The 6,393-nt window shown below is 49.5% G+C and overlaps 1 protein-coding gene across 6 annotated transcripts in view; it reads right to left on the reverse strand.

The window, feature by feature from the left end:
- Positions 1-5,651, reverse strand: part of ZMYM5 (zinc finger MYM-type containing 5) — a 32,738-nt gene extending 27,087 nt beyond the window's left edge. For 2 of the 6 annotated variants that reach the window (XR_007461040.1, XM_049646700.1), the window contains exon 1: positions 4,149-4,873. The gene's annotated coding sequence lies outside the window, so the exon portion shown is untranslated. The other 4 variants (XM_049646698.1, XM_049646697.1, XM_049646699.1 and 1 more) reach the window with 4 other exon arrangements.
- Between the last annotated feature and the right edge of the window lie 742 nt (positions 5,652-6,393).

Raw genomic sequence — 6,393 nt, forward strand, 5'->3', positions numbered from 1 at the left:
CAAGGAAAGGAAGAACAAGAAAAAAAGCAACAAGATTTTGTAAGCTGAAGAGCAAATGGATGAGTAACTACCTCGGTGGATCTGAGACAGCCAAACTAAAATAGTGATGGAACAAGCTAAGAGAAACTTCCTGATTATGCCATAGAATCTTCAAAAGGCTCAGAAACCAGGAGGTGCAGATATCTCTGGAACAGGGGATAGGGGAGCTAAAATGAGGTTGGGAGATCCTAGAACTATTGTCTCCCTCCATGTTGACAATGACAGGTTCTTCCCTACCCTGGCACAAGGTTCTAGACTTTTACTCTTTGGATAGAACAGAGATTTTTGTCTGGGGTTCACCAAGCATGGATGAATGGTTCAATATCATGCATACGAAATGTTTCCTCCCACTTGATTCCCACAGAGGTGGCATCCAGACCTTTATCTTTCAGGACCTGACTCTTGCCTGGAAGACTTCTTTCTCAGGAACACTCACCTATGTTTTAAAAACAAAAATTGTTTTAAGTTTATTTCTTTTGAGAGAAGAGCACAAGCAGGGGAAGGGCAGAGAGAGAGGAGGACAGAGGATCCGAAGCAGGCTATGTGCTGACAGCAGAGCCTGATGCGGGGCTCAAACTCATGACGACCTCAGCTGAAGTCAGACGCTAAACCGACTGACCCACACAGGTGCGTCAGAAACACTCTTCTCTATGAAATTAGGAACCAACAAAAACAGGAAAAGACCTAAAGATAATGACTCTAGAGATTCTCCATCAATTGGCCAAAAGAACCATTCTACAGTGAAGTTCCCAAATTGAAAGCCCAACCACACTTTTCTGATTTGCTTTCTAGTTCTGAATTCTTAATCACAAGTAGACCAGTCAAGAATTATGAAATATCTGAGGAAAGCTTCTAATAGGAATAGTTAAAAGAGAAAAAAAAAAGAACGATAGATAAATGCAGGAAAAACAAACGTAAAATGAAAAACTACAAAATTATCAGTACTCTATCTGGGTGATGAGTAAAGATCATAGAAAATTAACTTTTTTTTGTGGTTTCTATGTCTAACGTGGGGCTTGAACTTACAACCTCTAGATCAACAGTTGCATACTCTACCAACTAAGCCAACAGGTACCCCCCAAATTAACATTTCTAACATAATAAAGAGGCTGCAGATATTAAAAGCTTAGCAGAAAGGAAAAACTTACGGGAAGCTTGGGTGGCTCAGTCAAACATCTGACTTCAGCTCAGGTCATGATCTTGTGGTTCATGAGTTCAAGCCCCACGTGGAGCTCTGCACCATTAGCATGTGTGCACGTGCACTCTCTCTCAAAAATAAATAAATATTTTAAAAATAAAACAAAAGTAAGGGGAAACTTAGTTTTAAGTTGAAAGATAATCCTGAGGAAATCTCACGTAATAAAAAAAACAAAAACACAAAAACCTAGAGGATAAGAATTACAGTTACCATTAACAGTATGTATGTGTATATGTGTGTGTCCCAAAACTTATGGACCAGGCACTTTACCTATTTTTATAGTCAATTAAATCTTAACAGCAATCTTGGGAAGATATACATAATTTACTCATTTATAAAATGCCCATAATAAATGTTCATTTATTTACCCTTATTTAGTTTGCACTTTCCAAATATATAAGATAGCAGAAATTTGTTGTTAATGTTTTTAAATTTTATTTACTTTTTAAGTATTCTCTTTAAAAAAATTTTTTTTCATGTTTATTTATTTTTGAGGCAGAGCATGAGCATAGGAGGGGCAGAGAGAGAGGGAGACACAGAATCAAAAGCAGGATCCAGGCTCTGAGCTGTCAGCACAGAGGCCGACATGGGACTCAAACTCATGAACCGTGAGATCACGACCTGAGCTGAAGTCAGACGCTCAACTGACTGAGCCACTCAGGCACCCCACTTTTTTTTTTTTTTTTAATATATGAAATTTATTGTCAAATTGGTTTCCATACAACACCCAGTGCTCATCCCAAAAGATGCCCTCTTCAATACCCATTACCTCCCCTCCCCTCCCTCCCACCCCCCATCAACCCTCAGTTTGTTCTCAGTTTTTAAGAGTCTCTTATGCTTTGGCTCTCTCCCACTCTAACCTCTTTTTTTTTTTTTCCTTCCCCTCCCCCATGGGTTTCTGTTAAGTTTCTCAGGATCCACGTAAGAGTGAAAACATATGGTATCTGTCTTTCTCTGTTATGACTTATTTCACTTAGCATCACACTCTCCAGTTATATCCATGTTGCTACAAAGGGCCATATTTCATTCTTTCTCATCGCCACGCAGTACTCCATTGTGTATATAAACCACAATTTCTTTATCCATTCATCAGTTGATGGACATTTAGGCTCTTTCCACAATTTGGCTACTGTTGAGAGTGCTGCTATAAACATTGGGGTACAAGTGCCAGGCACCCCACTTTTTAAGTAATTTCTATGACCAACATGGGGCTTGAACTCATGACCCTGAGATCAAGAGTCAAATATGCCTCACTGACTGAGCCTGCCAGGCACCCCAAGATAGCAGCAATTTTAACTCCAATCTGGCTGGCACTAAAGCCTAGTTCTTTATACTACATCATGCTGCAAATACCTAGGAATACTCTGAGAAAAATGGCTTTTCTAAGTGATAATAACTGAGTCAGTGACTTGTTACCCTGCCAAACTCACCCCTCACTGGTTCCCTTTTTCTATGAATACCCAGCAGAGCTCTAGAACCGTGCCTACATCCCATCACCTCACAAAACTCCAGGGAATGTGAAATATCACCACGCAGGGATTATAGAAAAATTACTGAATTAAAACAATATCCATTCCTAAAAGCTAGACAGCAGTCTACATCCTGACACAGTGTCCTCGATCTAACTAACTAAAAAGGTATACTGTGAAGAATAATAGCATTAAGTGCAAAGACAAGACTGGTAAGGAGAACAAGGCCAAAGAGAAGGCAGGAGTACTACCATGTGAGTTATTCTAATCACAAGTTTCATTTCAATCGCCAACTGTAAGGTGTTGGAACAGCTTTAAAGAACAAAATAGGCAGGACCTAAAACTGTACTGAATCCCAGATAATAGATGTGGAATCAGTGATTCTTTTTTTATAGTCATCATCTTTAGGGGCGACTGGGTGGCTCAGGTCATGATCTTGGGGTTCGCCAATTCGAGCCTCATGTCAAGCTTTCTGCTGTCAGCACAGAGCCCACTTGGGATCCTGTCTCCCCTTTTCTGTCCCTCTACCGTTTGCGCACGCGTGCACGCACACACTCTCTCTCTCTCAAAACTAAACATTAAAAAATCATCTTCAGACTCCTAATAAAATTACTGATTCAGGAAAGGATTGGTGTTAAAAAACAATTAACTGACAGAGAATTGGGCATTTTATTGCACCAAAATGAAACATTACATAGATTACTTCCTGATACAAAGAAAAATACATTAACATCATAATGGAGAGATCCAGCTGTCACTACCAATTCGTGGTCAATCTCAGAACTAAAAGTAGTGTGACAACTAGATTATGTACCTCCTGATGTGATGCTGGCTGGAGGACTATCAGGGCACTTAAATAGAAAGCTTTCTCAGATGTAAGACAAACATACAAAAAATACTCTCTTCATCAACCTTAAAAGAACAGAAAATTCAGAGTATTTTTCTTTCTTTTTTTAATGTTTATTTTTGAGAGAGAGAGCACCAGTGGGGGAGGGACAGAGAGAGTGAGGGGGACAGAGGATCCCAAGCAGGCTGTGTGCTGACAGGCTGACAAGCAGCAACCCCGATGGAGGGCTTGAACACACAAACCACCAGATCATGACCTGAGCCAAAGTCGGAGGCTCAATTACTGAGCCACCCAGGTGCCCCTACGCTCTTTCTTAATCCAACAGCAAAGAAAAAAAAATATTTTTATCCACTGAGAAGGTGGGGAAAAAAAGTTACACCCAAAGCATTTAAAGTGAAACCTACTTTAAATCCTATCCAGTGGTGTAAGTATCAGCATACATTCCCAGTGCTTTCCCAGGGATTACCCTGACTTGGCTCTGGGGACAGGGTCCATCTAAGCAACTAGCTCTCTGCCATCAAGATAACAGAAAAATAAATCGACTAACTATTGCACTAAGTGCATTTAAATTAAAAAGCAGGGTAAAATTACTCACAAATGGTATGTCTTCTTCCTTAATTTCTGCCAAAGCCGAACCAGACTGGCCTGAAGGTGATTCCTGATCCTAGAATGACAGGAGAGAGAGCTGCGAAACTATTTAATTACAGCCCATCTGGACGTAGCACCAACTCCTAACCACCAGAGGGAGGAAGCAAAGGGTAAGAAGTCAAGGAGTTTCCGTGCTCTTCTTCCCTCCCCCAACCCAGAGCGGTGGAGAAGCGAGGTTTAAAAAAAACGCACAACAACTACTACAGGGATCTAAAAGACGAGATGTAGCTAAATCTCGTTCTTCAAATTACAGAACGGGAGGTGGAGAACAAGCCTGCTCGAAGGGAAGGGGAGGGCGGGGTTGGTGGAAGGCAAAAGGTTCCCTCGACGCCAGCAAGAGAAGTGTATGTATTCCCTCCTAAATTCGCCCACCCAGCGCTATCCCGGTCAATCGGGACACCAGTTCGGAGGTAAGGAGCGGCTCACGTCACCGCCGCGTGAAATCTCCTACATTTGCCCCAAGCAGTTGCTCTGACTCGGAGACTTTGCAGTCCCTGTCCGCCATTAGAACTCGCCCAAATTAGACAAGACGAGAAACTCCAGGGAACAGAAGAGGGACGGAGGGGACCCGGTGGGGGAAGAGGCAGCACCCTCGCCCCGAAAAACTTGGGGACCTCGGGCTGCCGCGGAGACAGTGGGAGCGCAGCCCCGAGAGCGGGAGAACGAACTGAGGTGCCCCCCCCCCCCCCTCTTTCCCCCCCCCCCCCCCCCCCCCCCGCCCCCCGCAATAAAGAAAAGGAAAAATACCCCGCGACCTCCCACCGCCCCGGCCCGGAAAACCCCCGCCTCCCGAGCGACCCCCGCCTCTGGCGTCCTCCTCACCCAGCCCTCCCGGCCTCGCCCTCACTCTCGCAGCCCTTCGGGCCGCACGCGAAGACGCCTGTGACAAGAGCAGAGCCCGGAGCAGACCCCGAGGCCGCGACGCGGCAGCGGCAACTGCGGCCGCGCCGTGGTGTATTAATCCCGGGTCGGGGGGAGGCTCACGCATCTCCGCCTCCCCAGTCGCCTCCACCTCCTCCTCCCGAGGCTGCGCTGCACCCAGCCACCCCTGCTACCGGCGAATCTGGACTGCAAAGACAGCGGGGATAAGCCTCACCCGGTTCTGGCTGCCGCTCCGCGGAACGAACCCCCACTCCCCTGACCCACCCCCAGTCCCACCCCGCCATCGGCCACACGCACAACTCCGCTCGGTCCAGTCCCGGGTTTAGCGCTGGTGAGGAGGAGGAGGCGGAGGAGACGGAGGAGGCGGCGGTGCGGCCGAGCCCGGAGAGGCCCCGCCCTCCGCACCCTCATTGGCCGGCCGGAAAGGCGGGCCGCGGCGCCTCGGGCACGTCCATTGGCCACATCTGCCTTCCTTCAGGACCCCCCTCGGGGGGGTGGTCCGAAGGGCTGTCCGTCAGGCGCAGGCCACACCCCCCGGCGTCGCCGTTCCACTCCCCCCCCCTCCGCCCGCTCTCGGCCCTCGGCCGCGTCCCCTCCCCTCCTTACCCCCGCCTCCCACCCCGCCCCCACCCCCGGGTCCGTCAGGGTCAGGCAGCCCGAGTTTCGCCGCCCGCTGCACCGGCCGCGGGCTCCGGCCCTGGGCGCCCGGGGTGCCCTCCAGGGCCCGGGACAGCCCGCGAGTCTGAGGCCGTGGCCGCCTGCCCTGGCTCGGGCCTGGGCGCCCAGGCCGCTGCAGCCGCTCCCAACGACCCTGCCCGAGGAGAGACGCGGCCTCGATGTCCCCAACGCCCTCCCTGTCCAGTTCCTGAAGCCCCCCGAGAGGGGCGAGCCCGGGCACGGGCTGGAGCGATTGAAAGTGGGAGGTCGGGGCAGCGGGTGAAGTGGGTTCCCGAACGTGCCGCGGGGAGTGGGAGCGCCTCCACCCTCGCCTCACCCCCGTGGGGAATAGTCCCCCCACCTCCCGTCATGGCTGCAGGAGGAGACGACGTCCTCCATTTTGTCGGGACTGCTGTGGGAACTTGGGACCAGTTCAAAACCAGACCCCGTGGGGCTGGGAAACTTGTTCCCGCGAAGCCCCAACTGGGCTCCGCCATTCGGCCGGGGGGACGGCCCCTGATGCCGGCGTCTGCGTCTGAGGGGCCCTGGGGGACGGGCGCCACGGTGGAGGGACCCAGACGCCGCTCCCCGCCTCCATCAACCAAGATGGAGGAAGCTGCGGGCTCCCCTGGAGCTGGGCTCCCGCCTGTTGG

The sequence above is a fragment of the Panthera uncia genome (assembly GCF_023721935.1).
Source record: "Panthera uncia isolate 11264 chromosome A1 unlocalized genomic scaffold, Puncia_PCG_1.0 HiC_scaffold_16, whole genome shotgun sequence".
Classification (NCBI taxonomy): Eukaryota; Metazoa; Chordata; class Mammalia; order Carnivora; family Felidae; genus Panthera; species Panthera uncia.